Source organism: Pseudophryne corroboree, chromosome 3 (assembly GCF_028390025.1).
Source record: "Pseudophryne corroboree isolate aPseCor3 chromosome 3, aPseCor3.hap2, whole genome shotgun sequence".
Taxonomy (NCBI): Eukaryota; Metazoa; Chordata; class Amphibia; order Anura; family Myobatrachidae; genus Pseudophryne; species Pseudophryne corroboree.
The window spans coordinates 113,081,166-113,103,938 of record NC_086446.1 but is presented as its reverse complement, the minus strand read 5'-3'; the positions used below and the strand labels follow the sequence as shown (position 1 = coordinate 113,103,938).

Below are 22,773 nucleotides of genomic sequence, written 5' to 3'. Positions count from 1 at the left end.
CACAATTGTTACGATGTAAAGAAAAGAGTTAATGGATGTAGAATGCACTCACTCGCTCTGAATTCAAGAGCTATGTTATGTAACGTCTCAGAGTTCCAGGAGCCGATGACAGGTGTTGGTAAAATAATTGATTACCTCTCCGGTAGGCTGGCTGGTCCCGAGCGTCCTCGGGTGAAGCCAGAAAACTCAAATGAAGCTGCAGAATTTTGAAGCACTGGCCGTGCTAGCCGGGGTCCCACTGTTAAACCTGCTGTCCCTGGGCGTGCACCGCCCGTTGCAGTCTGTGGGGAAGAACAGGTGTGTGACTGCTGTTGGAGGGAACCCGCTGCAGAGAGAGTACCTTGGTGGAACGCCTCGATCTCCCTGGACTGGCACCGTCCGTAGGATATGTGGGGGAGAGAGGCTGCTGGTAACCACTGGCACTGTGCGGAGAGGAAATTCGGCTGTGTCCTGTCCTGGCTATCGTGCTGATTAATCCCGTGGGAAATGTAGCAGAGCCGTCCGGAGAGTGTCAGAGACAATGATCGGTCAGTGAGGCAAACGGGGGAGGAGTCCTGACGCGTTTCGTCACGTGACCCGTGACTTTTTCAAAGATGACTCCAATACTGTGTGCACTCTATTTAAGATGTTCATACTAAATTGCCCACATGTTTATTCAATTCAGTCGGCACAATCAGTAATTAACGTGTTACAAGAAAATCCCTTCAAGGACACCTTTGGCTGCTTTTATACTAATTAAAGACCTATTTCAAACAACAGTTAGGAGGAGGCTCTCTCTCTCCATGGTGACTGTTTGTAAGAGCTTATTAAAAAACACTGTGTTAAAACAATATACAACAATATGAGACAATGGCGGAGTTAATATGTAAATAAAAAAATATATATGAAAAAATATAAAAAAATAAAAAAAATAAAAATAAAAAATACATATAGACAATATATATATATATATATATAATAAAATATAAGCACAATATAAATAAAATAAAATAAAAATCGGCATGATTACTTAAATAATCATTCAAATAATTCAACTTGTTGTTGTTTATGTTAATTATTTATTGTTATTTAATATTTATCTTTCATATTTTGTTTATTATTCATTAATTATGTTTTTTATTTATTATAATTTTTTTGTTTTTAATCATTGCTGTGACAGCTATAATAAAGATCACCACATGAATTCAGTGTGAAATGTATAAGAAAGTTCATTAACATAAAAAATATATATATATAGGCATATATGGATATTAAAAAATTATATATATATCCATACAGCAAATATATAGCTAATATAAATAAAAAAATAAAAATCAAAAATCACTAGTTAAGACTAAGTAGAATGAACGTATAAACAAAGGAGACAAAGCATGCTAAGCCCAAAGATTTTTTAGTGTTGACCCTATTCAGATAACCGTGATTATGCTAAAGAAGGGGACTATATATGATGTACCTCTACCACTCCTTTTACATGGGTGGGGGGATCACTAGTCGTTTATAATACTCTAACGGTCCATAAATATGTGGTCTGCATAGAGAGCAAAAGCAGATGTGGAAAGAGACCCAAGATTTCCCTATATAATGAGGGAAAGCAGAGAGGACAATTGACACAGTGGCAGATATAAAACTGCAAATAACTAGTGGAAAAATGAAAGAATAAATAAGGAAAAGGTGGAGAAGAGAAGGAAAAGTATACAGGGAAGGGAGGGGGGGAGAGGTCGGTGTTCTAAGCATATGTTATGGATCAATTTCGATATATTCGTTGAGGCCCTCAGGACTGAGGGTCCGCAACCGATGTATCCAGAAGTTCTCCCTGCGACATAATCTGCCAAACCTGTCTCCCCCTCTGACTGTGGTACTAATAGTTTCAATACCCACAATTACTAGGCCTTTAGGGTCCTGATTATGGGATTGAAGGAAATGCCTTGAAATCCCATGTTTGAGGAAGCCCTTGAGGATGTTGCGCCTGTGTTCCAAAAAACGAACTCTGAGTTTGCGTGTGGTCCTCCCTATATATTGGAGGCCACAGGGGCAAACTAACATATAGATAACATACTCGCTGTTACAATTAATAAATGATTTTATCGGATGTTCCTCTCCCATGGCAGATGTAAACCCATGTGTATTGTTCTGAATAAATAAACATGTTATACAACTGCCTAGGCCACATCTAAAGCAGCCATACGGTTTAGTTGTTAACCAGGCAGATGTGGAGTTACGGCTGTCACCAACCCCCCGTCTCTTGTCTATGAACAGACTGGGGGCTAGTTGTTGTGTGAGGTTCTCTGATTTTTTAAAAATCACAGAAGGGAACTCACCAATTTCTGGTTTGAGGATTTTATACTGCCAACACCGTTCTGTTGATGCATTCATTTTCAAACGTATTCATTTATGAACCAGTAGTTAGAAGTACAAAAGTTCTAACAGAAACCACAAAGCTCATCTACAGTAACACCATACTGAATACGCCCAATCTCATCTGATCTTGGAAGCTAAGCAGTGTTGGGACTGGTTAGTACTTGGATGGGAGACCACCTGGGAATACAAGGTGCTGTAGATATTTTTATACTGCCAACACCGTTCTGTTGATGCATTCCATTTTCAAACGTATTCATTTATGAACCAGTAGTTAGAAGTAGAAAAGTTCTAACAGAAACCACAAAGCTCATCTACAGCCACACCGTACTGGATACGCCCAATCTCATCTGATCTTGGAAGCTAAGCAGTGTTGGGCCTGGTTAGTACTTGGATGGGAGACCACCTGGGAATACAAGGTGCTGTAGATATTTTTATACTGCCAACACCGTTCTGTTGATGCATTCCATTTTCAAACGTATTCATTTATGAACCAGTAGTTAGAAGTAGAAAAGTTCTAACAGAAACCACAAAGCTCATCTACAGCCACACCACACTGGATACGCCCAATCTCATCTGATCTTGGAAGCTAAGCAGTGTTGGGCCTGGTTAGTACTTGGATGTGAGACCACCTAGGAATACAAGGTGCTGTAGATATTTTTATACTGCCAACACCGTTCTGTTGATGCATTCCATTTTCAAATGTATTCATTTATGAACCAGTAGTTAGAAGTAGAAAAGTTCTAACAGAAACCAGAAAGTTCATCTACAGCAACACCACACTGGATACGCCCAATCTCATCTGATCTTGGAAGCTAAGCAGTGTTGGGCCTGGTTAGTACTTGGATGGGAGACCACCTGGGAATACAAGGTGCTGTAGATATTTTTATACTGCCAACACCGTTCTGTTGATGCATTCATTTTCAAACGTATTCATTTATGAACCAGTAGTTAGAAGTAGAAAAGTTCAAACAGAAACCATAAAGCTCATCTACAGCCACACCACACTGGATACGCCCAATCTCATCTGATCTTGGAAGCTAAGCAGTGTTGGGCCTGGTTAGTACTTGGATGGGAGACCACCTGGGAGTACAAGGTGCTGTAGATATTTTTATACTGCCAACACCGTTCTGTTGATGCATTCCATTTTCAAACGTATTCATTTATGAACCAGTAGTTAGAAGTAGAAAAGTTCTAACAGAAACCACTAAGCTCATCTACAGCCACACCACACTGGATACGCCCAATCTCATCTGATCTTGGAAGCTAAGCAGTGTTGGGTCTGGTTAGTACTTGGATGGGAGACCACCTGGGAATACAAGGTGCTGTAGATATTTTTATACTGCCAACACCGTTCTGTTGATGCATTCCATTTTCAAATGTATTTATTTATGAACCAGTAGTTAGAAGTAGAAAAGTTCTAACAGAAACCATAAAGCTCATCTACAGCCACACCACACTGGATACGCCCAATCTCATCTGATCTTGGAAGCTAAGCAGTGTTGGGCCTGGTTAGTACTTGGATGGGAGACCACCTGGGAATACAAGGTGCTGTAGATAATTTTATACTGCCAACACCGTTCTGTTGATGCATTCCATTTTCAAACGTATTCATTTATGAACCAGTATTTAGAAGTAGAAAAGTTCTAACAAAAACCACTAAGCTCATCTACAGCCACACCACACTGGTTACGCCCAATCTCATCTGATCTTGGAAGCTAAGCAGTGTTGGGCCTGGTTAGTACTTGGATGGGAGACCACCTGGGAATACAAGGTGCTGTAGATATTTTTATACTGCCAACACCGTTCTGTTGATGCATTCCATTTTCAAACGTATTCATTTATGAACCAGTAGTTAGAAGTAGAAAAGTTCTAACAGAAACCATAAAGCTCATCTACAGCCACACCACACTGGATACGCCCAATCTCATCTGATCTTGGAAGCTAAGCAGTGTTGGGCCTGGTTAGTACTTGGATGGGAGACCACCTGGGTATACAAGGTGCTGTAGATAATTTTATACTGCCAACACCGTTCTGTTGATGCATTCCATTTTAAAACATATTCATTTATGAACCAGTAGTTACAAGTAGAAAAGTTCTAACAGAAACCACAAAGCTCATCTACAGCGACACCACACTGGATACGCCCAATCTCATCTGATCTTGGAAGCTAAGCAGTGTTGGGCCTGGTTAGTACTTAGATGGGAGACCACCTGGGAATACAAGGTGCTGTAGATATTTTTATACTGCCAACACCGTTCTGTTGATGCATTCCATTTTAAAACGTATTCATTTATGAACCAGTAGTTAGAAGTAGAAAAGTTCTAACAGAAACCATAAAGCTCATCTATAGCCACACCACACTGGATATGCCCAATCTCATCTGATCTTGGAAGCTAAGCAGTGTTGGGCCTGGTTATTACTTGGATGGGAGACCACCTGGGAATACAAGGTGCTGTAGATATTTTTATACTGCCAACACCGTTCTGTTGATGCATTCAATTTTCAAATGTATTCATTTATGAACCAGTAGTTAGAAGTAGAAAAGTTCAAACAGAAACCACAAAGCTCATCTACAGCCACACCACACTGGATACGCCCTATCTCATCTGATCTTGGAAGCAAAGCAGTATTGGGCCTGGTTAGTACTTGGATGGGAGACCACCTGGGAATACAAGGTGCTGTAGATATTTTTATACTGCCAACACCGTACTGTTGATGCATTCCATTTTCAAACGTATTCATTTATGAACCAGTAGTTAGAAGTAGAAAAGTTCTAACAGAAACCACAAAGCTCATCTACAGCCACACCACACTGGATACACCCAATCTCATCTGATCTTGGAAGCTAAGCAGTGTTGGGCCTGGTTAGTACTTGGATGGGAGACCACCTGGGAATACAAGGTGCTGTAGATATTTTTATACTGCCAACACCGTTCTGTTGATGCATTCCATTTTTAAACGTATTCATTTATGAACCAGTAGTTAGAAGTAGAAAAGTTCTAACAGAAACCACAAAGCTCATCTACAGCCCCACCACGCTGGATACGCCCAATCTCATCTGATCTTGGAAGCTATGCAGTGTTGGGCCTGGTTAGTACTTGGATGGGAGACCACTTGGGAATACAAGGTGCTGTAGATGTTTTTATACTACCAACACCGTTCTGTTGATGCATTCCATTTTCAAACGTATTCATTTATGAACCAGTAGTTAGAAGTAGAAAAGTACTAACAGAAACCATAAAGCTCTTCTACAGCCACACCACATTGGATATGCCCAATCTCATCTGATCTTGGAAGCTAAGCAGTGTTGGGCCTGGTTAGTTCTTGGATGGGAGACCACCTGGGAATACATAGGTGGTGTAGATATTTTTATACTGCCAACACCGTTCTGTTGATGCTTTCCATTTTCAAACGTATTCATTTATGAACCAGTAGTTAGAAGTAGAAAAGTTCTAACAGAAACCACAAAGCTCATCTACAGCCACACCACACTGGATACGCCCAATCTTATCTGATCTAGAAAGCTAAGCAGTGTTGGGCCTGGTTAGTACTTGGATGGGAGACCACCTGGGAATACAAGGTGCTGTAGATACTTTTATACTGCCAACACCGTTCTGTTGATGCATTCAATTTTCAAATGTATTCATTTTTGAACCAGTAGTTAGAAGTAGAAAAGTTCAAACAGAAACCACAAAGCTCATCTACAGCCACACCACACTGGATACGCCCAATCTCATCTGATCTTGGAAGCAAAGCAGTATTGGCCCTGGTTAGTACTTGGATGGGAGACCACCTGGGAATACAAGGTGCTGTAGATATTTTTATACTGCCAACACCGTTCTGTTGATGCATTCCATTTTCAAACGTATTCATTTATGAACCAGTAGTTAGAAGTAGAAAAGTTCTAACAGAAACCACAAAGCTCATCTACAGCCACACCACACTGGATACGCCCAATCTCATCTGATCTTGGAAGCTAAGCAGTGTTGGGCCTGGTTAGTACTTGGATGGGAGACCACCTGGGAATACAAGGTGCTGTAGATATTTTTATACTGCCAACACCGTTCTGTTGATGCATTCCATTTTCAAACGTATTCATTTATGAACCAGTAGTTAGAAGTAGAAAAGTTCAAACAGAAACCACAAAGCTCATCTACAGCCACACCACACTGGATACGCCCAATCTCATCTGATCTTGGAAGCAAAGCAGTATTGGCCCTGGCTAGTACTTGGATGGGAGACCACCTGGGAATACAAGGTGCTGTAGATATTTTTATACTGCCAACACCGTTCTGTTGATGCATTCCATTTTCAAACGTATTCATTTATGAACCAGTAGTTAGAAGTAGAAAAGTTCTAACAGAAACCACAAAGCTCATCTACAGCCACACCACACTGGATACGCCCAATCTCATCTGATCTTGGAAGCTAAGCAGTGTTGGGCCTGGTTAGTACTTGGATGGGAGACCACCTGGGAATACAAGGTGCTGTAGATATTTTTATACTGCCAACACCGTTCTGTTGATGCATTCCATTTTCAAACGTATTCATTTATGAACCAGTAGTTAGAAGTAGAAAAGTTCTAACAGAAACCATAAAGCTCATCTACAGCCACACCACACTGGATATGCCCAATCTCATCTGATCTTGGAAGCTAAGCAGTGTTGGGCCTGGTTAGTACTTGGATGGGAGACCACCTGGGAATACAAGGTGCTGTAGATAATTTTATACTGCCAACACCGTTCTGTTGATGCATTCCATTTTAAAACGTATTAATTTATGAACCAGTAGTTAGAAGTAGAAAAGTTCTAACAGAAACCACAAAGTTTATCTACAGCCACACCACACTGGATACGCCCAATCTCATCTGATCTTGGAAGCTAAGCAGTGTTGGGCCTGGTTAGTACTTGGATGGGAGACCACCTGGGAATACAAGGTGCTGTAGATATTTTTATACTGCCAACACCGTTCTGTTGATGCATTCCATTTTCAAACGTATTCATTTATGAACCAGTAGTTAGAAGTAGAAAAGTTCTAACAGAAACCATAAAGCTCATCTACAGCCACACCACACTGGATACGCCCAATCTCATCTGATCTTGGAAGCTAAGCAGTGTTGGGCCTGGTTAGTACTTGGATGGGAGACCACCTGGGTATACAAGGTGCTGTAGATAATTTTATACTGCCAACACCGTTCTGTTGATGCATTCCATTTTAAAACGTATTCATTTATGAACCAGTAGTTACAAGTAGAAAAGTTCTAACAGAAACCACAAAGCTCATCTACAGCGACACCACACTGGATACGCCCAATCTCATCTGATCTTGGAAGCTAAGCAGTGTTGGGCCTGGTTAGTACTTGGATGGGAGACCACCTGGGAATACAAGGTGCTGTAGATATTTTTATACTGCCAACACCGTTCTGTTGATGCATTCCATTTTAAAATGTATTCATTTATGAACCAGTAGTTAGAAGTAGAAAAGTTCTAACAGAAGCCACAAAGCTCATCTACAGCTACACCACACTGGATACGCCCAATCTCATCTGATCTTGGAAGCTAAGCAGTGTTGGGCCTGGTTAGTACTTGGATGGGAGACCACCTGGGAATACAAGGTGCTGTAGATATTTTTATACTGCCAACACCGTTCTGTTGATGCATTCCATTTTAAAACGTATTCATTTATGAACCAGTAGTTAGAAGTAGAAAAGTTCTAACAGAAACCATAAAGCTCATCTATAGCCACACCACACTGGATATGCCCAATCTCATCTGATCTTGGAAGCTAAGCAGTGTTGGGCCTGGTTATTACTTGGATGGGAGACCACCTGGGAATACAAGGTGCTGTAGATATTTTTATACTGCCAACACCGTTCTGTTGAAGCATTCAATTTTCAAATGTATTCATTTATGAACCAGTAGTTAGAAGTAGAAAAGTTCTAACAGAAACCACAAAGTTCATTTACAGCCACACCACACTGGATACGCCCAATCTCATCTGATCTTGGAAGCTAAGCAGTATTGGGCCTGGTTAGTACTTGGATGGGAGACCACCTGGGAATACAAGGTGCTGTAGATATTTTTATACTGCCAACACCGTTCTGTTGATGCATTCCATTTTCAAACGTATTCATTTATGAACCAGTAGTTAGAAGTAGAAAAGTTCTAACAGAAACCACTAAGCTCATCTACAGCCACACCACACTGGATACGCCCAATCTCATCTGATCTTGGAAGCTAAGCAGTGTTGGGTCTGGTTAGTACTTGGATGGGAGACCACCTGGGAATACAAGGTGCTGTAGATATTTTTATACTGCCAACACCGTTCTGTTGATGCATTCCATTTTCAAATGTATTTATTTATGAACCAGTAGTTAGAAGTAGAAAAGTTCTAACAGAAACCATAAAGCTCATCTACAGCCACACCACACTGGATACGCCCAATCTCATCTGATCTTGGAAGCTAAGCAGTGTTGGGCCTGGTTAGTACTTGGATGGGAGACCACATGGGAATACAAGGTGCTGTAGATAATTTTATACTGCCAACACCGTTCTGTTGATGCATTCCATTTTCAAACGTATTCATTTATGAACCAGTATTTAGAAGTAGAAAAGTTCTAACAAAAACCACTAAGCTCACCTACAGCCACACCACACTGGATACGCCCAATCTCATCTGATCTTGGAAGCTAAGCAGTGTTGGGCCTGGTTAGTACTTGGATGGGAGACCACCTGGGAATACAAGGTGCTGTAGATATTTTTATACTGCCAACACCGTTCTGTTGATGCATTCCATTTTCAAACGTATTCATTTATGAACCAGTAGTTAGAAGTAGAAAAGTTCTAACAGAAACCATAAAGCTCATCTACAGCCACACCACACTGGATACGCCCAATCTCATCTGATCTTGGAAGCTAAGCAGTGTTGGGCCTGGTTAGTACTTGGATGGGAGACCACCTGGGTATACAAGGTGCTGTAGATAATTTTATACTGCCAACACCGTTCTGTTGATGCATTCCATTTTAAAACATATTCATTTATGAACCAGTAGTTACAAGTAGAAAAGTTCTAACAGAAACCACAAAGCTCATCTACAGCGACACCACACTGGATACGCCCAATCTCATCTGATCTTGGAAGCTAAGCAGTGTTGGGCCTGGTTAGTACTTGGATGGGAGACCACCTGGGAATACGAGGTGCTGTAGATATTTTTATACTGCCAACACCGTTCTGTTGATGCATTCCATTTTCAAACGTATTCATTTATGAACCAGTAGTTAGAAGTAGAAAATGTCTAACAGAAACCACAAAGCTCATCTACAGCCACACCACACTGGATACGCCCACTCTCATCTGATCTTGGAAGCTAAGCAGTGTTGGGCCTGGTTAGTACTTGGATTGGATACCACCTGGGAATACAAGGTGCTGTAGATATTTTTATACTGCCAACACCGTTCTGTTGATGCATTCCATTTTCAAACGTATTCATTTATGAACCAGTAGTTAGAAGTAGAAAAGTTCTAACAGAAACCACAATGCTCATCTACAGCCACACCACACTGGATACGCCCAATCTCATCTGATCTTGGAAGCTAAGCAGTGTTGGGCCTGGTTAGTACTTGGATGGGAGACCACCTGGGAATACAAGGTGCTGTAGATATTTATATACTGCCAACACCGTTCTGTTGATGCATTCCATTTTCAAACTTATTCATTTATGAACCAGTAGTTAGAAGTAGAAAAGTTCAAACAGAAACCACAAAGCTCATCTACAGCCACACCACACTGGATACGCCCAATCTCATCTGATCTTGGAAGCTAAGCAGTGTTGGGCCTGGTTAGTACTTGGATGGGAGACCACCTGGGAATACAAGGTGCTGTAGACATTTTTCTACTTCCAACACCGTTCTGTTGATGCATTCCATTTTCAAATGTATTCATTTATGAACCACTAGTTAGAAGTAGAAAATTTCAAACAGAAACCACAAAGCTCATCTACAGCCACACCACACTGGATACGCCCAATCTCATCTGATCTTGGAAGCTAAGCAGTATTGGGCCTGGTTCGTACTTGGATGGGAGACCACCTGGGAATACAAGGTGCTGTAGATATTTTTATACTGCCAACACCGTTCTGTTGATGCATTCCATTTTCAAATGTATTCATTTATGAACCAGTAGTTAGAAGTAGAAAAGTTCTAACAGAAACCACAAAGCTCATCTACAGCCACACCACACTGGATACGCCAAATCTCATCTGATCTTGGAAGCTAAGCAGTGTTGGGCCTGGTTAGTACTTGGATGGGAGACCACCTGGGAATACAAGGTGCTGTAGATATTTTTATACTGCCAACACCGTTCTGTTGATGCACTCCATTTTCAAACGTATTCATTTATGAACCAGTAGTTAGAAGTAGAAAAGTTCTAACAGAAACCACAAAGCTCATCTACAGCCACACCACACTGGATACGCCCAATCTCATCTGATCTTGGAAGCTAAGCAGTGTTGGGCCTGGTTAGTACTTGGATGGGAGACCACCTGGGAATACAAGGTGCTGTAGATATTTTTATACTGCCAACACCGTTCTGTTGATGCATTCCATTTTCAAATGTATTAATTTATGAACCAGTAGTTAGAAGTAGAAAAGTTCTAACAGAAACTATAAAGCTCATCTACAGCCACACCACACTGGATACGCCCAATCTCATCTGATCTTGGAAGCTAAGCAGTGTTGGGCCTGGTTAATACTTGGATGGGAGACCACCTGGGAATACAAGGTGCTGTAGATATTTTTATACTGCCAACACCGTTCTGTTGATGCATTCCATTTTCAAACGTATTCATTTATGAACCAGTAGTTAGAAGTAGAAAAGTTCTAACAGAAACCACAAAGCTCATCTACAGCCACACCACACTGGATACGCCCAATCTCATCTGATCTTGGAAGCTAAGCAGTGTTGGGTCTGGTTAGTACTTGGATGGGAGACCACCTGGGAATACAAGGTGCTGTAGATATTTTTATACTGCCAACACCGTTCTGTTGATGCATTCCATTTTCAAATGTATTCATTTATGAACCAGTAGTTAGAAGTAGAAAAGTTCTAACAGAAACTATAAAGCTCATCTACAGCCACACCACACTGGATACGCCCAATCTCATCTGATCTTGGAAGCTAAGCAGTGTTGGGCCTGGTTAATACTTGGATGGGAGACCACCTGGGAATACAAGGTGCTGTAGATATTTTTATACTGCCAACACCGTTCTGTTGATGCATTCCATTTTCAAACGTATTCATTTATGAACCAGTAGTTAGAAGTAGAAAAGTTCTAACAGAAACCACAAAGCTCATCTACAGCCACACCACACTGGATACGCCCAATCTCATCTGATCTTGGAAGCTAAGCAGTGTTGGGCCTGGTTAGTACTTGGATGGGAGACCACCTGGGAATACAAGGTGCTGTAGATATTTTTATACTGCCAACACCGTTCTGTTGATGCATTCCATTTTCAAACGTATTCATTTATGAACCAGTAGTTAGAAGTAGAAAAGTTCTAACAGAAACCATAAAGCTCATCTACAGCCACACCACACTGGATACGCCCAAACTCATCTGATCTTGGAAGCTAAGCAGTGTTGGGCCTGGTTAGTACTTGGATGGGAGACCACCTGGGAATACAAGGTGCTGTAAATAATTTTATACTGCCAACACCGTTCTGTTGATGCATTCCATTTTAAAACGTATTCATTTATGAACCAGTAGTTAGAAGTAGAAAAGTTCTAACAGAAACCATAAAGCTCATCTACAGCCACACCACACTGGATACGCCCAATCTCATCTGATCTTGGAAGCTAAGCAGTGTTGGGCCTGGTTAGTATTTGGATGGGAGACCACCTAGGAATACAAGGTGCTGTAGATATTTTTATACTGCCAACACCGTTCTGTTGATGCATTCCATTTTCAAACGTATTCATTTATGAACCAGTAGTTAGAAGTAGAAAAGTACTAACAGAAACCATAAAGCTCTTCTACAGCCACACCACACTGGATATGCCCAATCTCATCTGATCTTGGAAGCTAAGCAGTGTTGGGCCTGGTTAGTACTTGGATGGGAGACCACCTGGGAATACATAGGTGCTGTAAATATTTTTATACTGCCAACACCGTTCTGTTGATGCATTCCATTTTCAAACGTATTCATTTATGAACCAGTAGTTAGAAGTAGAAAAGTTCTAACAGAAACCACAAAGCTCATATACAACCACACCACACTGGATACGCCCATTCTCATCTGATCTTGGAAGCTAAGCAGTGTTGGTTCTGGTTAGTACTTGGATGGGAGACCACCTGGGAATACAAGGTGCTGTAGATATTTTTATACTGCCAACACCGTTCTGTTGATGCATTCCATTTTCAAACGTATTCATTTATGAACCAGTATTTAGAAGTAGAAAAGTTCTAACAGAAACCACAAAGCTCATCTACAGCCACACCACACTGGATACGCCCAATCTCATCTGATCTTGGAAGCTAAGCAGTGTTGGGCCTGGTTAGTACTTGGATGGGAGACCACCTGGGAATACAAGGTGCTGTAGATATTTTTATACTGCCAACACCGTTCTGTTGATGCATTCCATTTTCAAATGTATTCATTTATGAACCAGTAGTTAGAAGTAGAAAAGTTCTAACAGAAACTATAAAGCTCATCTACAGCCACACCACACTGGATACGCCCAATCTCATCTGATCTTGGAAGCTAAGCAGTGTTGGTTCTGGTTAGTACTTGGATGGGAGACCACCTGGGAATACAAGGTGCTGTAGATATTTTTATACTGCCAACACCGTTCTGTTGATGCATTCCATTTTCAAACGTATTCATTTATGAACCAGTAGTTAGAAGTAGAAAAGTTCTAACAGAAACCACAAAGCTCATCTACAGCCACACCACACTGGATACGCCCAATCTCATCTGATCTTGGAAGCTAAGCAGTGTTGGGCCTGGTTAGTACTTGGATGGGAGACCACCTGGGAATACAAGGTGCTGTAGATATTTTTATACTGCCAACACCGTTCTGTTGATGCATTCCATTTTCAAACGTATTCATTTATGAACCAGTAGTTAGAAGTAGAAAAGTTCTAACAGAAACCATAAAGCTCATCTACAGCCACACCACACTGGATACGCCCAAACTCATCTGATCTTGGAAGCTAAGCAGTGTTGGGCCTGGTTAGTACTTGGATGGGAGACCACCTGGGAATACAAGGTGCTGTAAATAATTTTATACTGCCAACACCGTTCTGTTGATGCATTCCATTTTAAAACGTATTCATTTATGAACCAGTAGTTAGAAGTAGAAAAGTTCTAACAGAAACCATAAAGCTCATTTACAGCCACACCACACTGGATACGCCCAATCTCATCTGATCTTGGAAGCTAAGCAGTGTTGGGCCTGGTTAGTATTTGGATGGGAGACCACCTAGGAATACAAGGTGCTGTAGATATTTTTATACTGCCAACACCGTTCTGTTGATGCATTCCATTTTCAAACGTATTCATTTATGAACCAGTAGTTAGAAGTAGAAAAGTACTAACAGAAACCATAAAGCTCTTCTACAGCCACACCACACTGGATATGCCCAATCTCATCTGATCTTGGAAGCTAAGCAGTGTTGGGCCTGGTTAGTACTTGGATGGGAGACCACCTGGGAATACATAGGTGCTGTAAATATTTTTATACTGCCAACACCGTTCTGTTGATGCATTCCATTTTCAAACGTATTCATTTATGAACCAGTAGTTAGAAGTAGAAAAGTTCTAACAGAAACTACAAAGCTCATATACAACCACACCACACTGTATACGCCCATTCTCATCTGATCTTGGAAGCTAAGCAGTGTTGGTTCTGGTTAGTACTTGGATGGGAGACCACCTGGGAATACAAGGTGCTGTAGATATTTTTATACTGCCAACACCGTTCTGTTGATGCATTCCATTTTCAAACGTATTCATTTATGAACCAGTATTTAGAAGTAGAAAAGTTCTAACAGAAACCACAAAGCTCATCTACAGCCACACCACACTGGATACGCCCAATCTCATCTGATCTTGGAAACTAAGCAGTGTTGGGCCTGGTTAGTACTTGGATGGGAGACCACCTGGGAATACAAGGTGCTGTAGATATTTTTATACTGCCAACACCGTTCTGTTGATGCATTCCATTTTCAAACGTATTCATTTATGAACCAGTAGTTAGAAGTAGAAAAGTTCAAACAGAAACCACAAAGCTCATCTACAGCCACACCACACTGGATACGCCCAATCTCATCTGATCTTGGAAGCTAAGCAGTGTTGGGCCTGGTTAGTATTTGGATGGGAGATCACCTGGGAATACAAGGTGCTGTAGATATTTTTATACTGCCAACACCGTTCTGTTGATGCATTCCATTTTCAAATGTATTCATTTATGAACCAGTAGTTAGAAGTAGAAAAGTTCTAACAGAAACCACAAAGTTCATCTACAGCCACACCACAATGGATACGCCCAATCTCATCTGATCTTGGAAGCTAAGCAGTGTTGGGCCTGGTTAGTACTTGGATGGGAGACCACCTGGGAATACAAGGTGCTGTAGACATTTTTATACTTCCAACACCGTTCTGTTGATGCATTCAATTTTCAAATGTATTCATTTATGAACCAGTAGTTATAAGTAGAAAAGTTCTAACAGAAACCACAAAGCTCATCTACAGCCACACCACACTGGATACGCCCAATCTCATCTGATCTTGGAAGCTAAGCAGTGTTGGGCCTGGTTAGTACTTGGATGGGAGACCACCTGGGAATACAAGGTGCTGTAGATATTTTTATACTGCCAACACCGTTCTGTTGATGCATTCCATTTTAAAACATATTTATTTATGAACCAGTAGTTAGAAGTAGAAAAGTTCTAACAGAAACCATAAAGCTCATCTACAGCCACACCACACTGGATACGCCCAATCTCATCTGATCTTGGAAGCTAAGCAGTGTTGGGCCTGGTTAGTACTTGGATGGGAGACCACCTGGGAATACAAGGTGCTGTAGATATTTTTATACTGCCAACACCGTTCTGTTGATGCATTCTATTTTCAAATGTATTCATTTATGAACCAGTAGTTAGAAGTAGAAAAGTTCAAACAGAAACCACAAAGCTCATCTACAGCCACACCACACTGGATACGCCCAATCTCATCTGATCTTGGAAGCAAAGCAGTATTGGGCCTGGTTAGTACTTGGATGGGAGACCACCTGGGAATACAAGGTGCTGTAGATATTTTTATACTGCCAACACCGTTCTGTTGATGCATTCCATTTTCAAACGTATTCATTTATGAACCAGTAGTTAGAAGTAGAAAAGTTCTAACAGAAACCACTAAGCTCATCTACAGCCACACCACACTGGATACGCCCAATCTCATCTGATCTTGGAAGCTAAGCAGTGTTGGGCCTGGTTAGTACTTGGATGGGAGACCACCTGGGAATACAAGGTGCTGTAGATATTTTTATACTGCCAACACCGTTCTGTTGATGCATTCCATTTTCAAATGTATTTATTTATGAACCAGTAGTTAGAAGTAGAAAAGTTCTAACAGAAACCATAAAGCTCATCTACAGCCACACCACACTGGATACGCCCAATCTCATCTGATCTTGGAAGCTAAGCAGTGTTGGGCCTGGTTAGTACTTGGATGGGAGACCACCTGGGAATACAAGGTGCTGTAGATAATTTTATACTGCCAACACCGTTCTGTTGATGCATTCCATTTTAAAACGTATTAATTTATGAACCAGTAGTTAGAAGTAGAAAAGTTCTAACAGAAACCACAAAGTTCGTCTACAGCCACACCACACTGGATACGCCCAATCTCATTTGATCTTGGAAGCTAAGCAGTGTTGGGCCTGGTTAGTACTTGGATGGGAGACCACCTGGGAAAACAAGGTGCTGTAGATATTTTTATACTGCCAACACCGTTCTGTTGATGCATTCCATTTTCAAACGTATTCATTTATGAACCAGTATTTAGAAGTAGAAAAGTTCTAACAAAAACCACTAAGCTCATCTACAGCCACACCACACTGGATACGCCCAATCTCATCTGATCTTGGAAGCTAAGCAGTGTTGGGCCTAGTTAGTACTTGGATGGGAGACCACCTGGGAATACAAGGTGCTGTAGATATTTTTATACTGCCAACACCGTTCTGTTGATGCATTCCATTTTCAAACGTATTCATTTATGAACCAGTAGTTAGAAGTAGAAAAGTTCTAACAGAAACCATAAAGCTCATCTACAGCAACACCACACTGGATACGCCCAATCTCATCTGATCTTGGAAGCTAAGCAGTGTTGGGCCTGGTTAGTACTTGGATGGGAGACCACCTGGGAATACAAGGTGCTGTAGATATTTTTATACTGCCAACACCGTTCTGTTGATGCATTCCATTTTTAAACGTATTCATTTATGAACCAGTAGCTAGAAGTAGAAAAGTTCTAACAGAAACCACAAAGCTCATCTACAGCCCCACCACACTGGATACGCCCAATCTCATCTGATCTTGGAAGCTAAGCAGTGTTGGGCCTGGTTAGTACTTGGATGGGAGACCACCTGGGAATACAAGGTGCTGTAGATGTTTTTATACTACCAACACCGTTCTGTTGATGCATTCCATTTTCAAACGTATTCATTTATGAACCAGTAGTTAGAAGTAGAAAAGTACTAACAGAAACCATAAAGCTCTTCTACAGCCACACCACATTGGATATGCCCAATCTCATCTGATCTTGGAAGCTAAGCAGTGTTGGGCCTGGTTAGTACTTGGATGGGAGACCACCTGGGAATACATAGGTGGTGTAGATATTTTTATACTGCCAACACCGTTCTGTTGATGCTTTCCATTTTCAAACGTATTCATTTATGAACCAGTAGTTAGAAGTAGAAAAGTTCTAACAGAAACCACAAAGCTCATCTACAGCCACACCACACTGGATACGCCCAATCTTATCTGATCTAGAAAGCTAAGCAGTGTTGGGCCTGGTTAGTACTTGGATGGGAGACCACCTGGGAATACAAGGTGCTGTAGATACTTTTATACTGCCAACACCGTTCTGTTGATGCATTCAATTTTCAAATGTATTCATTTATGAACCAGTAGTTAGAAGTAGAAAAGTTCAAACAGAAACCACAAAGCTCATCTACAGCCACACCACACTGGATACGCCCAATCTCATCTGATCTTGGAAGCAAAGCAGTATTGGCCCTGGTTAGTACTTGGATGGGAGACCACCTGGGAATACAAGGTGCTGTAGATACTTTTATACTGCCAACACCGTTCTGTTGATGCATTCAATTTTCAAATGTATTCATTTATGAACCAGTAGTTAGAAGTAGAAAAGTTCAAACAGAAACCACAAAGCTCATCTACAGCCACACCACACTGGATACGCCCAATCTCATCTGATCTTGGAAGCAAAGCAGTATTGGCCCTGGTTAGTACTTGGATGGGAGACCACCTGGGAATACAAGGTGCTGTAGATATTTTTATACTGCCAACACCGTTCTGTTGATGCATTCCATTTTCAAATGTATTCATTTATGAACCAGTAGTTAGAAGTAGAAAAGTTCTAACAGAAACCACAAAGCTCATCTACAGCCACACCACACTGGATACGCCCAATCTCATCTGATCTTGGAAGCTAAGCAGTGTTGGGCCTGGTTAGTACTTGGATGGGAGACCACCTGGGAATACAAGGTGCTATAGATATTTTTATACTGCCAACACCGTTCTGTTGATGCATTCCATTTTCAAACGTATTCATTTATGAACCAGTAGTTAGAAGTAGAAAAGTTCAAACAGAAACCACAAAGCTCATCTACAGCCACACCACACTGGATACGCCCAATCTCATCTGATCTTGGAAGCAAAGCAGTATTGGCCCTGGTTAGTACTTGGATGGGAGACCACCTGGGAATACAAGGTGCTGTAGATATTTTTATACTGCCAACACCGTTCTGTTGATGCATTCCATTTTCAAACGTATTCATTTATGAACCAGTAGTTAGAAGTAGAAAAGTTCTAACAGAAACCACAAAGCTCATCTACAGCCACACCGCAGTGGATACGCCCAATCTCATCTGATCTTGGAAGCTAAGCAGTGTTGGGCCTGGTTAGTACTTGGATGGGAGACCACCTGGGAATACAAGGTGCTGTAGATATTTATATACTGCCAACACCGTTCTGTTGATGCATTCCATTTTCAAACGTATTCATTTATGAACCAGTAGTTAGAAGTAGAAAAGTTCTAACATAAACCACAAAGCTCATCTACAGCCACACCACACTGGATACGCCCAATCTCATCTGGTCTTGGAAGCTAAACAGTGTTGGGCCTGGTTAGTACTTGGATGGGAGACCACCTGGGAATACAAAGTGCTGTAGATATTTATATACTGCCAACACCGTTCTGTTGATGCATTCCATTTTCAAACTTATTCATTTATGAACCAGTAGTTAGAAGTAGAAAAGTTCAAACAGAAACCACAAAGCTCATCTACAGCCACACCACACTGGATACGCCCAATCTCATCTGATCTTGGAAGCTAAGCAGTATTGGGCCTGGTTCGTACTTGGATGGGAGACCACCTGGGAATACAAGGTGCTGTAGATATTTTTATACTGCCAACACCGTTCTGTTGATGCATTCCATTTTCAAATGTATTCATTTATGAACCAGTAGTTAGAAGTAGAAAAGTTCTAACAGAAACCACAAAGCTCATCTACAGCCACACCACACTGGATACGCCCAATCTCATCTGATCTTGGAAGCTAAGCAGTGTTGGGCCTGGTTAGTACTTGGATGGGAGACCACCTGGGAATACAAGGTGCTGTAGATATTTTTATACTGCCAACACCGTTCTGTTGATGCACTCCATTTTCAAATGTATTCATTTATGAACCAGTAGTTAGAAGTAGAAAAGTTCTAACAGAAACCACAAAGCTCATCTACAGCCACACCACACTGGATACGCCCAATCTCATCTGATCTTGGAAGCTAAGCAGTGTTGGGCCTGGTTAGTACTTGGATGGGAGACCACCTGGCAATACAAGGTGCTGTAGATATTTTTATACTGCCAACACCGTTCTGTTGATGCATTCCATTTTCAAATGTATTCATTTATGAACCAGTAGTTAGAAGTAGAAAAGTTCTAACAGAAACTATAAAGCTCATCTACAGCCACACCACACTGGATACGCCCAATCTCATCTGATCTTGGAAGCTAAGCAGTGTTGGGCCTGGTTAATACTTGGATGGGAGACCACCAGGGAATACAAGGTGCTGTAGATATTTTTATACTGCCAACACCGTTCTGTTGATGCATTCCATTTTCAAACGTATTCATTTATGAACCAGTAGTTAGAAGTAGAAAAGTTTTAACAGAAACCACAAAGCTCATCTACAGCCACACCACACTGGATACGCCCAATCTCATCTGATCTTGGAAGCTAAGCAGTGTTGGGCCTAGTTAGTACTTGGATGGGAGACCACCTGGGAATACAAGGTGCTGTAGATATTTTTATACTGCCAACACCGTTCTGTTGATGCATTCCATTTTCAAACGTATTCATTTATGAACCAGTAGTTAGAAGTAGAAAAGTTCTAACAGAAACCATAAAGCTCATCTACAGCCACACCACACTGGATACGCCCAAACTCATCTGATCTTGGAAGCTAAGCAGTGTTGGGCCTGGTTAGTACTTGGATGGGAGACCACCTGGGAATACTAGGTGCTGTAAATAATTTTATACTGCCAACACCGTTCTGTTGATGCATTCCATTTTAAAACGTATTCATTTATGAACCAGTAGTTAGAAGTAGAAAAGTTCTAACAGAAACCATAATGCTCATCTACAGCCACACCACACTGGATACGCCCAATCTCATCTGATCTTGGAAGCTAAGCAGTGTTGGGCCTGGTTAGTACTTGGATGGGAGACCACCTAGGAATACAAGGTGCTGTAGATATTTTTATACTGCCAACACCGTTCTGTTGATGCATTCCATTTTCAAACGTATTCATTTATAAACCAGTAGTTAGAAGTAGAAAAGTACTAACAGAAACCATAAAGCTCTTCTACAGCCACACCACACTGGATATGCCCAATCTCATCTGATCTTGGAAGCTAAGCAGTGTTGGGCCTGGTTAGTACTTGGATGGGAGACCACCTGGGAATACATAGGTGCTGTAAATATTTTTATACTGCCAACACCGTTCTGTTGATGCATTCCATTTTCAAACGTATTCATTTATGAACCAGTAGTTAGAAGTAGAAAAGTTCTAACAGAAACCACAAAGCTCATATACAACCACACCACACTGGATACGCCCATTCTCATCTGATCTAGGAAGCTAAGCAGTGTTGAGCCTGGTTAGTACTTGGATGGGAGACCACTTGGGAATACAAGGTGCTGTAGATATTTTTATACTGCCAACACCGTACTGTTGATGCATTCCATTTTCAAACGTATTCATTTATGAACCAGTATTTAGAAGTAGAAAAGTTCTAACAGAAACCACAAAGCTCAACTAAAGCCACACCACACTGGGTACGCCCAATCTCATCTGATCTTGGAAGCTAAGCAGTGTTGGTTCTGGTTAGTACTTGGATGGGAGACCACCTGGGAATACAAGGTGCTGTAGATATTTTTATACTGCCAACACCGTTCTGTTGATGCATTCCATTTTCAAACGTATTCATTTATGAACCAGTATTTAGAAGTAGAAAAGTTCTAACAGAAACCACAAAGCTCATCTACAGCCACACCACACTGGATACGCCCAATCTCATCTGATCTTGGAAGCTAAGCAGTGTTGGGCCTGGTTAGTACTTGGATGGGAAACCACCTGGGAATACAAGGTGCTGTAGATATTTTTATACTGCCAACACCGTTCTGTTGATGCATTCCATTTTCAAACGTATTCATTTATGAACCAGTAGTTAGAAGTAGAAAAGTTCAAACAGAAACCACAAAGCTCATCTACAGCCACACCACACTGGATACGCCCAATCTCATCTGATCTTGGAAGCTAAGCAGTGTTGGGCCTGGTTAGTACTTGGATGGGAGATCACCTGGGAATACAAGGTGCTGTAGATATTTTTATACTGCCAACACCGTTCTGTTGATGCATTCCATTTTCAAACGTATTCATTTATGAACCAGTAGTTAGAAGTAGAAAAGTTCTAACAGAAACCACCAAGTTCATCTACAGCCACACCACACTGGATACGCCCAATCTCATCTGATCTTGGAAGCTAAGCAGTGTTGGGCCTGGTTAGTACTTGGATGGGAGACCACCTGGGAATACAAGGTGCTGTAGACATTTTTATACTTCCAACACCGTTCTGTTGATGCATTCAATTTTCAAATGTATTCATTTATGAACCAGTAGTTAGAAGTAGAAAAGTTCAATCAGAAACCACAAAGCTCATCTACAGCCACACCACACTGGATACGCCCAATCTCATCTGATCTTGGAAGCTAAGCAGTATTGGGCCTGGTTAGTACTTGGATGGGAGACCACCTGGGAATACAAGGTGCTGTAGATATTTTTATACTGCCAACACCGTTCTGTTGATGCATTCCATTTTCAAACGTATTCATTTATGAACCAGTAGTTAGAAGTAGAAAAGTTCTAACAGAAACCACAAAGCTCATCTACAGCCACACCACACTGGATACGCCCAATCTCATCTGATCTTGGAAGCTAAGCAGTGTTGGGCCTGGTTAGTACTTGGATGGGAGACCACCTGGGAATACAAGGTGCTGTAGATATTTTTATACTGCCAACACCGTTCTGTTGATGCATTCCATTTTTAAACGTATTCATTTATGAACCAGTAGTTAGAAGTAGAAAAGTTCAAACAGAAACCACAAAGCTCATCTACAGCCACACCAGACTGGATACGCCCAATCTCATCTGATCTTGGAAGCTAAGCAGTGTTGGGCCTGGTTAGTACTTGGATGGGAGATCACCTGGGAATACAAGGTGCTGTAGATATTTTTATACTGCCAACACCGTTCTGTTGATGCATTCCATTTTCAAACGTATTCATTTATGAACCAGTAGTTAGAAGTAGAAAAGTTCTAACAGAAACCACCAAGTTCATCTACAGCCACACCACACTGGATACGCCCAATCTCATCTGATCTTGGAAGCTAAGCAGTGTTGGGCCTGGTTAGTACTTGGATGGGAGACCACCTGGGAATACAAGGTGCTGTAGATATTTTTATACTGCCAACACCGTTCTGTTGATGCATTCCATTTTTAAACGTATTCATTTATGAACCAGTAGTTAGAAGTAGAAAAGTTCTAACAGAA

The 22,773-nt window shown here is 41.2% G+C and overlaps 70 non-coding genes and 20 pseudogenes across 70 annotated transcripts; all 90 read left to right on the top strand.

Annotated features, from left to right (window-relative positions):
• The first annotated feature begins 2,441 nt into the window (after window positions 1–2,441).
• On the top strand, window positions 2,442–2,560 carry LOC134890083 (5S ribosomal RNA; annotated as a pseudogene).
• A 107-nt stretch (window positions 2,561–2,667) lies between these two features.
• On the top strand, window positions 2,668–2,786 carry LOC135060478 (5S ribosomal RNA). Its single transcript, XR_010246871.1, has one exon. It is a non-coding gene; the product is annotated as a 5S ribosomal RNA (ribosomal RNA).
• Window positions 2,787–2,893: 107 nt separating this feature from the next.
• On the top strand, window positions 2,894–3,012 carry LOC134885750 (5S ribosomal RNA). Its single transcript, XR_010169857.1, has one exon. It is a non-coding gene; the product is annotated as a 5S ribosomal RNA (ribosomal RNA).
• A 107-nt stretch (window positions 3,013–3,119) lies between these two features.
• Window positions 3,120–3,238, top strand: LOC135059707 (5S ribosomal RNA). Its single transcript, XR_010246108.1, has one exon. It is a non-coding gene; the product is annotated as a 5S ribosomal RNA (ribosomal RNA).
• A 106-nt stretch (window positions 3,239–3,344) lies between these two features.
• Window positions 3,345–3,463, top strand: LOC134901767 (5S ribosomal RNA). Its single transcript, XR_010175248.1, has one exon. It is a non-coding gene; the product is annotated as a 5S ribosomal RNA (ribosomal RNA).
• Window positions 3,464–3,570: 107 nt separating this feature from the next.
• Window positions 3,571–3,689, top strand: LOC135062121 (5S ribosomal RNA). Its single transcript, XR_010248479.1, has one exon. It is a non-coding gene; the product is annotated as a 5S ribosomal RNA (ribosomal RNA).
• Window positions 3,690–3,796: 107 nt separating this feature from the next.
• On the top strand, window positions 3,797–3,915 carry LOC135066776 (5S ribosomal RNA). Its single transcript, XR_010253017.1, has one exon. It is a non-coding gene; the product is annotated as a 5S ribosomal RNA (ribosomal RNA).
• Window positions 3,916–4,022: 107 nt separating this feature from the next.
• On the top strand, window positions 4,023–4,141 carry LOC134901684 (5S ribosomal RNA). The gene has a single exon (XR_010175169.1). It is a non-coding gene; the product is annotated as a 5S ribosomal RNA (ribosomal RNA).
• A 107-nt stretch (window positions 4,142–4,248) lies between these two features.
• On the top strand, window positions 4,249–4,367 carry LOC135064027 (5S ribosomal RNA). Its single transcript, XR_010250343.1, has one exon. It is a non-coding gene; the product is annotated as a 5S ribosomal RNA (ribosomal RNA).
• A 107-nt stretch (window positions 4,368–4,474) lies between these two features.
• Window positions 4,475–4,593, top strand: LOC135062287 (5S ribosomal RNA). Its single transcript, XR_010248640.1, has one exon. It is a non-coding gene; the product is annotated as a 5S ribosomal RNA (ribosomal RNA).
• A 107-nt stretch (window positions 4,594–4,700) lies between these two features.
• LOC134885575 (5S ribosomal RNA) lies at window positions 4,701–4,819 on the top strand. The gene has a single exon (XR_010169687.1). It is a non-coding gene; the product is annotated as a 5S ribosomal RNA (ribosomal RNA).
• A 107-nt stretch (window positions 4,820–4,926) lies between these two features.
• LOC134888297 (5S ribosomal RNA) lies at window positions 4,927–5,045 on the top strand (annotated as a pseudogene).
• Window positions 5,046–5,152: 107 nt separating this feature from the next.
• On the top strand, window positions 5,153–5,271 carry LOC135065056 (5S ribosomal RNA). The gene has a single exon (XR_010251348.1). It is a non-coding gene; the product is annotated as a 5S ribosomal RNA (ribosomal RNA).
• Window positions 5,272–5,378: 107 nt separating this feature from the next.
• LOC134890330 (5S ribosomal RNA) lies at window positions 5,379–5,497 on the top strand (annotated as a pseudogene).
• A 107-nt stretch (window positions 5,498–5,604) lies between these two features.
• LOC134895384 (5S ribosomal RNA) lies at window positions 5,605–5,724 on the top strand (annotated as a pseudogene).
• Window positions 5,725–5,831: 107 nt separating this feature from the next.
• On the top strand, window positions 5,832–5,950 carry LOC134890373 (5S ribosomal RNA; annotated as a pseudogene).
• A 107-nt stretch (window positions 5,951–6,057) lies between these two features.
• Window positions 6,058–6,176, top strand: LOC134888952 (5S ribosomal RNA; annotated as a pseudogene).
• A 107-nt stretch (window positions 6,177–6,283) lies between these two features.
• On the top strand, window positions 6,284–6,402 carry LOC135066765 (5S ribosomal RNA). Its single transcript, XR_010253006.1, has one exon. It is a non-coding gene; the product is annotated as a 5S ribosomal RNA (ribosomal RNA).
• Window positions 6,403–6,509: 107 nt separating this feature from the next.
• On the top strand, window positions 6,510–6,628 carry LOC134890065 (5S ribosomal RNA; annotated as a pseudogene).
• A 107-nt stretch (window positions 6,629–6,735) lies between these two features.
• On the top strand, window positions 6,736–6,854 carry LOC135066754 (5S ribosomal RNA). Its single transcript, XR_010252995.1, has one exon. It is a non-coding gene; the product is annotated as a 5S ribosomal RNA (ribosomal RNA).
• A 107-nt stretch (window positions 6,855–6,961) lies between these two features.
• Window positions 6,962–7,080, top strand: LOC135058995 (5S ribosomal RNA). Its single transcript, XR_010245415.1, has one exon. It is a non-coding gene; the product is annotated as a 5S ribosomal RNA (ribosomal RNA).
• A 107-nt stretch (window positions 7,081–7,187) lies between these two features.
• Window positions 7,188–7,306, top strand: LOC135066743 (5S ribosomal RNA). Its single transcript, XR_010252984.1, has one exon. It is a non-coding gene; the product is annotated as a 5S ribosomal RNA (ribosomal RNA).
• Window positions 7,307–7,413: 107 nt separating this feature from the next.
• On the top strand, window positions 7,414–7,532 carry LOC135064026 (5S ribosomal RNA). The gene has a single exon (XR_010250342.1). It is a non-coding gene; the product is annotated as a 5S ribosomal RNA (ribosomal RNA).
• A 107-nt stretch (window positions 7,533–7,639) lies between these two features.
• LOC135059576 (5S ribosomal RNA) lies at window positions 7,640–7,758 on the top strand. Its single transcript, XR_010245977.1, has one exon. It is a non-coding gene; the product is annotated as a 5S ribosomal RNA (ribosomal RNA).
• Window positions 7,759–7,865: 107 nt separating this feature from the next.
• LOC135058408 (5S ribosomal RNA) lies at window positions 7,866–7,984 on the top strand. The gene has a single exon (XR_010244837.1). It is a non-coding gene; the product is annotated as a 5S ribosomal RNA (ribosomal RNA).
• A 107-nt stretch (window positions 7,985–8,091) lies between these two features.
• LOC134885574 (5S ribosomal RNA) lies at window positions 8,092–8,210 on the top strand. The gene has a single exon (XR_010169686.1). It is a non-coding gene; the product is annotated as a 5S ribosomal RNA (ribosomal RNA).
• Window positions 8,211–8,317: 107 nt separating this feature from the next.
• LOC135067770 (5S ribosomal RNA) lies at window positions 8,318–8,436 on the top strand. Its single transcript, XR_010253980.1, has one exon. It is a non-coding gene; the product is annotated as a 5S ribosomal RNA (ribosomal RNA).
• A 107-nt stretch (window positions 8,437–8,543) lies between these two features.
• LOC135062120 (5S ribosomal RNA) lies at window positions 8,544–8,662 on the top strand. Its single transcript, XR_010248478.1, has one exon. It is a non-coding gene; the product is annotated as a 5S ribosomal RNA (ribosomal RNA).
• A 107-nt stretch (window positions 8,663–8,769) lies between these two features.
• Window positions 8,770–8,888, top strand: LOC134901076 (5S ribosomal RNA). Its single transcript, XR_010174571.1, has one exon. It is a non-coding gene; the product is annotated as a 5S ribosomal RNA (ribosomal RNA).
• Window positions 8,889–8,995: 107 nt separating this feature from the next.
• On the top strand, window positions 8,996–9,114 carry LOC135061014 (5S ribosomal RNA). The gene has a single exon (XR_010247407.1). It is a non-coding gene; the product is annotated as a 5S ribosomal RNA (ribosomal RNA).
• Window positions 9,115–9,221: 107 nt separating this feature from the next.
• Window positions 9,222–9,340, top strand: LOC135064025 (5S ribosomal RNA). Its single transcript, XR_010250341.1, has one exon. It is a non-coding gene; the product is annotated as a 5S ribosomal RNA (ribosomal RNA).
• A 107-nt stretch (window positions 9,341–9,447) lies between these two features.
• LOC134901647 (5S ribosomal RNA) lies at window positions 9,448–9,566 on the top strand. Its single transcript, XR_010175134.1, has one exon. It is a non-coding gene; the product is annotated as a 5S ribosomal RNA (ribosomal RNA).
• A 107-nt stretch (window positions 9,567–9,673) lies between these two features.
• Window positions 9,674–9,792, top strand: LOC134892518 (5S ribosomal RNA; annotated as a pseudogene).
• A 107-nt stretch (window positions 9,793–9,899) lies between these two features.
• On the top strand, window positions 9,900–10,018 carry LOC135066732 (5S ribosomal RNA). Its single transcript, XR_010252973.1, has one exon. It is a non-coding gene; the product is annotated as a 5S ribosomal RNA (ribosomal RNA).
• A 107-nt stretch (window positions 10,019–10,125) lies between these two features.
• On the top strand, window positions 10,126–10,244 carry LOC135060231 (5S ribosomal RNA). The gene has a single exon (XR_010246623.1). It is a non-coding gene; the product is annotated as a 5S ribosomal RNA (ribosomal RNA).
• A 107-nt stretch (window positions 10,245–10,351) lies between these two features.
• Window positions 10,352–10,470, top strand: LOC135070585 (5S ribosomal RNA). Its single transcript, XR_010256744.1, has one exon. It is a non-coding gene; the product is annotated as a 5S ribosomal RNA (ribosomal RNA).
• Window positions 10,471–10,577: 107 nt separating this feature from the next.
• LOC135064348 (5S ribosomal RNA) lies at window positions 10,578–10,696 on the top strand. The gene has a single exon (XR_010250657.1). It is a non-coding gene; the product is annotated as a 5S ribosomal RNA (ribosomal RNA).
• A 107-nt stretch (window positions 10,697–10,803) lies between these two features.
• Window positions 10,804–10,922, top strand: LOC135066721 (5S ribosomal RNA). The gene has a single exon (XR_010252962.1). It is a non-coding gene; the product is annotated as a 5S ribosomal RNA (ribosomal RNA).
• Window positions 10,923–11,029: 107 nt separating this feature from the next.
• Window positions 11,030–11,148, top strand: LOC135063591 (5S ribosomal RNA). Its single transcript, XR_010249918.1, has one exon. It is a non-coding gene; the product is annotated as a 5S ribosomal RNA (ribosomal RNA).
• A 107-nt stretch (window positions 11,149–11,255) lies between these two features.
• On the top strand, window positions 11,256–11,374 carry LOC135062119 (5S ribosomal RNA). The gene has a single exon (XR_010248477.1). It is a non-coding gene; the product is annotated as a 5S ribosomal RNA (ribosomal RNA).
• Window positions 11,375–11,481: 107 nt separating this feature from the next.
• LOC135063590 (5S ribosomal RNA) lies at window positions 11,482–11,600 on the top strand. The gene has a single exon (XR_010249917.1). It is a non-coding gene; the product is annotated as a 5S ribosomal RNA (ribosomal RNA).
• A 107-nt stretch (window positions 11,601–11,707) lies between these two features.
• Window positions 11,708–11,826, top strand: LOC135066710 (5S ribosomal RNA). Its single transcript, XR_010252950.1, has one exon. It is a non-coding gene; the product is annotated as a 5S ribosomal RNA (ribosomal RNA).
• Window positions 11,827–11,933: 107 nt separating this feature from the next.
• LOC135069221 (5S ribosomal RNA) lies at window positions 11,934–12,052 on the top strand. Its single transcript, XR_010255408.1, has one exon. It is a non-coding gene; the product is annotated as a 5S ribosomal RNA (ribosomal RNA).
• A 107-nt stretch (window positions 12,053–12,159) lies between these two features.
• On the top strand, window positions 12,160–12,278 carry LOC135067737 (5S ribosomal RNA). The gene has a single exon (XR_010253948.1). It is a non-coding gene; the product is annotated as a 5S ribosomal RNA (ribosomal RNA).
• A 107-nt stretch (window positions 12,279–12,385) lies between these two features.
• LOC134890112 (5S ribosomal RNA) lies at window positions 12,386–12,505 on the top strand (annotated as a pseudogene).
• Window positions 12,506–12,612: 107 nt separating this feature from the next.
• On the top strand, window positions 12,613–12,731 carry LOC134895225 (5S ribosomal RNA; annotated as a pseudogene).
• Window positions 12,732–12,838: 107 nt separating this feature from the next.
• Window positions 12,839–12,957, top strand: LOC135066699 (5S ribosomal RNA). The gene has a single exon (XR_010252939.1). It is a non-coding gene; the product is annotated as a 5S ribosomal RNA (ribosomal RNA).
• Window positions 12,958–13,064: 107 nt separating this feature from the next.
• LOC135070170 (5S ribosomal RNA) lies at window positions 13,065–13,183 on the top strand. The gene has a single exon (XR_010256342.1). It is a non-coding gene; the product is annotated as a 5S ribosomal RNA (ribosomal RNA).
• A 107-nt stretch (window positions 13,184–13,290) lies between these two features.
• Window positions 13,291–13,409, top strand: LOC135066688 (5S ribosomal RNA). The gene has a single exon (XR_010252928.1). It is a non-coding gene; the product is annotated as a 5S ribosomal RNA (ribosomal RNA).
• A 107-nt stretch (window positions 13,410–13,516) lies between these two features.
• On the top strand, window positions 13,517–13,635 carry LOC135069220 (5S ribosomal RNA). Its single transcript, XR_010255407.1, has one exon. It is a non-coding gene; the product is annotated as a 5S ribosomal RNA (ribosomal RNA).
• Window positions 13,636–13,742: 107 nt separating this feature from the next.
• Window positions 13,743–13,861, top strand: LOC135070760 (5S ribosomal RNA). Its single transcript, XR_010256914.1, has one exon. It is a non-coding gene; the product is annotated as a 5S ribosomal RNA (ribosomal RNA).
• A 107-nt stretch (window positions 13,862–13,968) lies between these two features.
• LOC134890111 (5S ribosomal RNA) lies at window positions 13,969–14,088 on the top strand (annotated as a pseudogene).
• Window positions 14,089–14,195: 107 nt separating this feature from the next.
• LOC134895624 (5S ribosomal RNA) lies at window positions 14,196–14,314 on the top strand (annotated as a pseudogene).
• A 107-nt stretch (window positions 14,315–14,421) lies between these two features.
• On the top strand, window positions 14,422–14,540 carry LOC135064806 (5S ribosomal RNA). The gene has a single exon (XR_010251107.1). It is a non-coding gene; the product is annotated as a 5S ribosomal RNA (ribosomal RNA).
• A 107-nt stretch (window positions 14,541–14,647) lies between these two features.
• On the top strand, window positions 14,648–14,766 carry LOC135068888 (5S ribosomal RNA). Its single transcript, XR_010255079.1, has one exon. It is a non-coding gene; the product is annotated as a 5S ribosomal RNA (ribosomal RNA).
• Window positions 14,767–14,873: 107 nt separating this feature from the next.
• LOC135068297 (5S ribosomal RNA) lies at window positions 14,874–14,992 on the top strand. Its single transcript, XR_010254501.1, has one exon. It is a non-coding gene; the product is annotated as a 5S ribosomal RNA (ribosomal RNA).
• A 107-nt stretch (window positions 14,993–15,099) lies between these two features.
• Window positions 15,100–15,218, top strand: LOC135066676 (5S ribosomal RNA). The gene has a single exon (XR_010252916.1). It is a non-coding gene; the product is annotated as a 5S ribosomal RNA (ribosomal RNA).
• A 107-nt stretch (window positions 15,219–15,325) lies between these two features.
• Window positions 15,326–15,444, top strand: LOC135066664 (5S ribosomal RNA). The gene has a single exon (XR_010252905.1). It is a non-coding gene; the product is annotated as a 5S ribosomal RNA (ribosomal RNA).
• Window positions 15,445–15,551: 107 nt separating this feature from the next.
• On the top strand, window positions 15,552–15,670 carry LOC135069249 (5S ribosomal RNA). The gene has a single exon (XR_010255435.1). It is a non-coding gene; the product is annotated as a 5S ribosomal RNA (ribosomal RNA).
• Window positions 15,671–15,777: 107 nt separating this feature from the next.
• LOC135066651 (5S ribosomal RNA) lies at window positions 15,778–15,896 on the top strand. Its single transcript, XR_010252894.1, has one exon. It is a non-coding gene; the product is annotated as a 5S ribosomal RNA (ribosomal RNA).
• Window positions 15,897–16,003: 107 nt separating this feature from the next.
• On the top strand, window positions 16,004–16,122 carry LOC135066640 (5S ribosomal RNA). Its single transcript, XR_010252883.1, has one exon. It is a non-coding gene; the product is annotated as a 5S ribosomal RNA (ribosomal RNA).
• A 107-nt stretch (window positions 16,123–16,229) lies between these two features.
• LOC135061278 (5S ribosomal RNA) lies at window positions 16,230–16,348 on the top strand. The gene has a single exon (XR_010247664.1). It is a non-coding gene; the product is annotated as a 5S ribosomal RNA (ribosomal RNA).
• A 107-nt stretch (window positions 16,349–16,455) lies between these two features.
• On the top strand, window positions 16,456–16,574 carry LOC134900764 (5S ribosomal RNA). Its single transcript, XR_010174268.1, has one exon. It is a non-coding gene; the product is annotated as a 5S ribosomal RNA (ribosomal RNA).
• Window positions 16,575–16,681: 107 nt separating this feature from the next.
• LOC135059706 (5S ribosomal RNA) lies at window positions 16,682–16,800 on the top strand. Its single transcript, XR_010246107.1, has one exon. It is a non-coding gene; the product is annotated as a 5S ribosomal RNA (ribosomal RNA).
• Window positions 16,801–16,907: 107 nt separating this feature from the next.
• On the top strand, window positions 16,908–17,026 carry LOC135063956 (5S ribosomal RNA). Its single transcript, XR_010250275.1, has one exon. It is a non-coding gene; the product is annotated as a 5S ribosomal RNA (ribosomal RNA).
• Window positions 17,027–17,133: 107 nt separating this feature from the next.
• On the top strand, window positions 17,134–17,253 carry LOC134892957 (5S ribosomal RNA; annotated as a pseudogene).
• Window positions 17,254–17,360: 107 nt separating this feature from the next.
• On the top strand, window positions 17,361–17,479 carry LOC134890372 (5S ribosomal RNA; annotated as a pseudogene).
• Window positions 17,480–17,586: 107 nt separating this feature from the next.
• On the top strand, window positions 17,587–17,705 carry LOC134888951 (5S ribosomal RNA; annotated as a pseudogene).
• Window positions 17,706–17,812: 107 nt separating this feature from the next.
• LOC134888950 (5S ribosomal RNA) lies at window positions 17,813–17,931 on the top strand (annotated as a pseudogene).
• A 107-nt stretch (window positions 17,932–18,038) lies between these two features.
• On the top strand, window positions 18,039–18,157 carry LOC135063325 (5S ribosomal RNA). The gene has a single exon (XR_010249659.1). It is a non-coding gene; the product is annotated as a 5S ribosomal RNA (ribosomal RNA).
• A 107-nt stretch (window positions 18,158–18,264) lies between these two features.
• LOC134888949 (5S ribosomal RNA) lies at window positions 18,265–18,383 on the top strand (annotated as a pseudogene).
• A 107-nt stretch (window positions 18,384–18,490) lies between these two features.
• Window positions 18,491–18,609, top strand: LOC135065140 (5S ribosomal RNA). Its single transcript, XR_010251428.1, has one exon. It is a non-coding gene; the product is annotated as a 5S ribosomal RNA (ribosomal RNA).
• A 107-nt stretch (window positions 18,610–18,716) lies between these two features.
• Window positions 18,717–18,835, top strand: LOC134886584 (5S ribosomal RNA). The gene has a single exon (XR_010170666.1). It is a non-coding gene; the product is annotated as a 5S ribosomal RNA (ribosomal RNA).
• Window positions 18,836–18,942: 107 nt separating this feature from the next.
• On the top strand, window positions 18,943–19,061 carry LOC135070583 (5S ribosomal RNA). The gene has a single exon (XR_010256742.1). It is a non-coding gene; the product is annotated as a 5S ribosomal RNA (ribosomal RNA).
• Window positions 19,062–19,168: 107 nt separating this feature from the next.
• LOC135066629 (5S ribosomal RNA) lies at window positions 19,169–19,287 on the top strand. The gene has a single exon (XR_010252872.1). It is a non-coding gene; the product is annotated as a 5S ribosomal RNA (ribosomal RNA).
• Window positions 19,288–19,394: 107 nt separating this feature from the next.
• LOC135068880 (5S ribosomal RNA) lies at window positions 19,395–19,513 on the top strand. The gene has a single exon (XR_010255071.1). It is a non-coding gene; the product is annotated as a 5S ribosomal RNA (ribosomal RNA).
• A 107-nt stretch (window positions 19,514–19,620) lies between these two features.
• LOC135068853 (5S ribosomal RNA) lies at window positions 19,621–19,739 on the top strand. Its single transcript, XR_010255044.1, has one exon. It is a non-coding gene; the product is annotated as a 5S ribosomal RNA (ribosomal RNA).
• Window positions 19,740–19,846: 107 nt separating this feature from the next.
• LOC134900763 (5S ribosomal RNA) lies at window positions 19,847–19,965 on the top strand. Its single transcript, XR_010174267.1, has one exon. It is a non-coding gene; the product is annotated as a 5S ribosomal RNA (ribosomal RNA).
• Window positions 19,966–20,072: 107 nt separating this feature from the next.
• Window positions 20,073–20,191, top strand: LOC135062933 (5S ribosomal RNA). The gene has a single exon (XR_010249275.1). It is a non-coding gene; the product is annotated as a 5S ribosomal RNA (ribosomal RNA).
• Window positions 20,192–20,298: 107 nt separating this feature from the next.
• On the top strand, window positions 20,299–20,417 carry LOC135060401 (5S ribosomal RNA). The gene has a single exon (XR_010246795.1). It is a non-coding gene; the product is annotated as a 5S ribosomal RNA (ribosomal RNA).
• Window positions 20,418–20,524: 107 nt separating this feature from the next.
• Window positions 20,525–20,644, top strand: LOC134890110 (5S ribosomal RNA; annotated as a pseudogene).
• A 107-nt stretch (window positions 20,645–20,751) lies between these two features.
• LOC134896341 (5S ribosomal RNA) lies at window positions 20,752–20,870 on the top strand (annotated as a pseudogene).
• A 107-nt stretch (window positions 20,871–20,977) lies between these two features.
• On the top strand, window positions 20,978–21,096 carry LOC134894570 (5S ribosomal RNA; annotated as a pseudogene).
• A 107-nt stretch (window positions 21,097–21,203) lies between these two features.
• LOC135058752 (5S ribosomal RNA) lies at window positions 21,204–21,322 on the top strand. The gene has a single exon (XR_010245176.1). It is a non-coding gene; the product is annotated as a 5S ribosomal RNA (ribosomal RNA).
• Window positions 21,323–21,429: 107 nt separating this feature from the next.
• On the top strand, window positions 21,430–21,548 carry LOC135061559 (5S ribosomal RNA). The gene has a single exon (XR_010247937.1). It is a non-coding gene; the product is annotated as a 5S ribosomal RNA (ribosomal RNA).
• Window positions 21,549–21,655: 107 nt separating this feature from the next.
• On the top strand, window positions 21,656–21,774 carry LOC135060230 (5S ribosomal RNA). The gene has a single exon (XR_010246622.1). It is a non-coding gene; the product is annotated as a 5S ribosomal RNA (ribosomal RNA).
• Window positions 21,775–21,881: 107 nt separating this feature from the next.
• LOC135063813 (5S ribosomal RNA) lies at window positions 21,882–22,000 on the top strand. Its single transcript, XR_010250136.1, has one exon. It is a non-coding gene; the product is annotated as a 5S ribosomal RNA (ribosomal RNA).
• A 107-nt stretch (window positions 22,001–22,107) lies between these two features.
• LOC135066617 (5S ribosomal RNA) lies at window positions 22,108–22,226 on the top strand. The gene has a single exon (XR_010252861.1). It is a non-coding gene; the product is annotated as a 5S ribosomal RNA (ribosomal RNA).
• A 107-nt stretch (window positions 22,227–22,333) lies between these two features.
• On the top strand, window positions 22,334–22,452 carry LOC134885113 (5S ribosomal RNA). The gene has a single exon (XR_010169236.1). It is a non-coding gene; the product is annotated as a 5S ribosomal RNA (ribosomal RNA).
• A 107-nt stretch (window positions 22,453–22,559) lies between these two features.
• Window positions 22,560–22,678, top strand: LOC135066606 (5S ribosomal RNA). The gene has a single exon (XR_010252849.1). It is a non-coding gene; the product is annotated as a 5S ribosomal RNA (ribosomal RNA).
• Window positions 22,679–22,773: the final 95 nt, after the last annotated feature.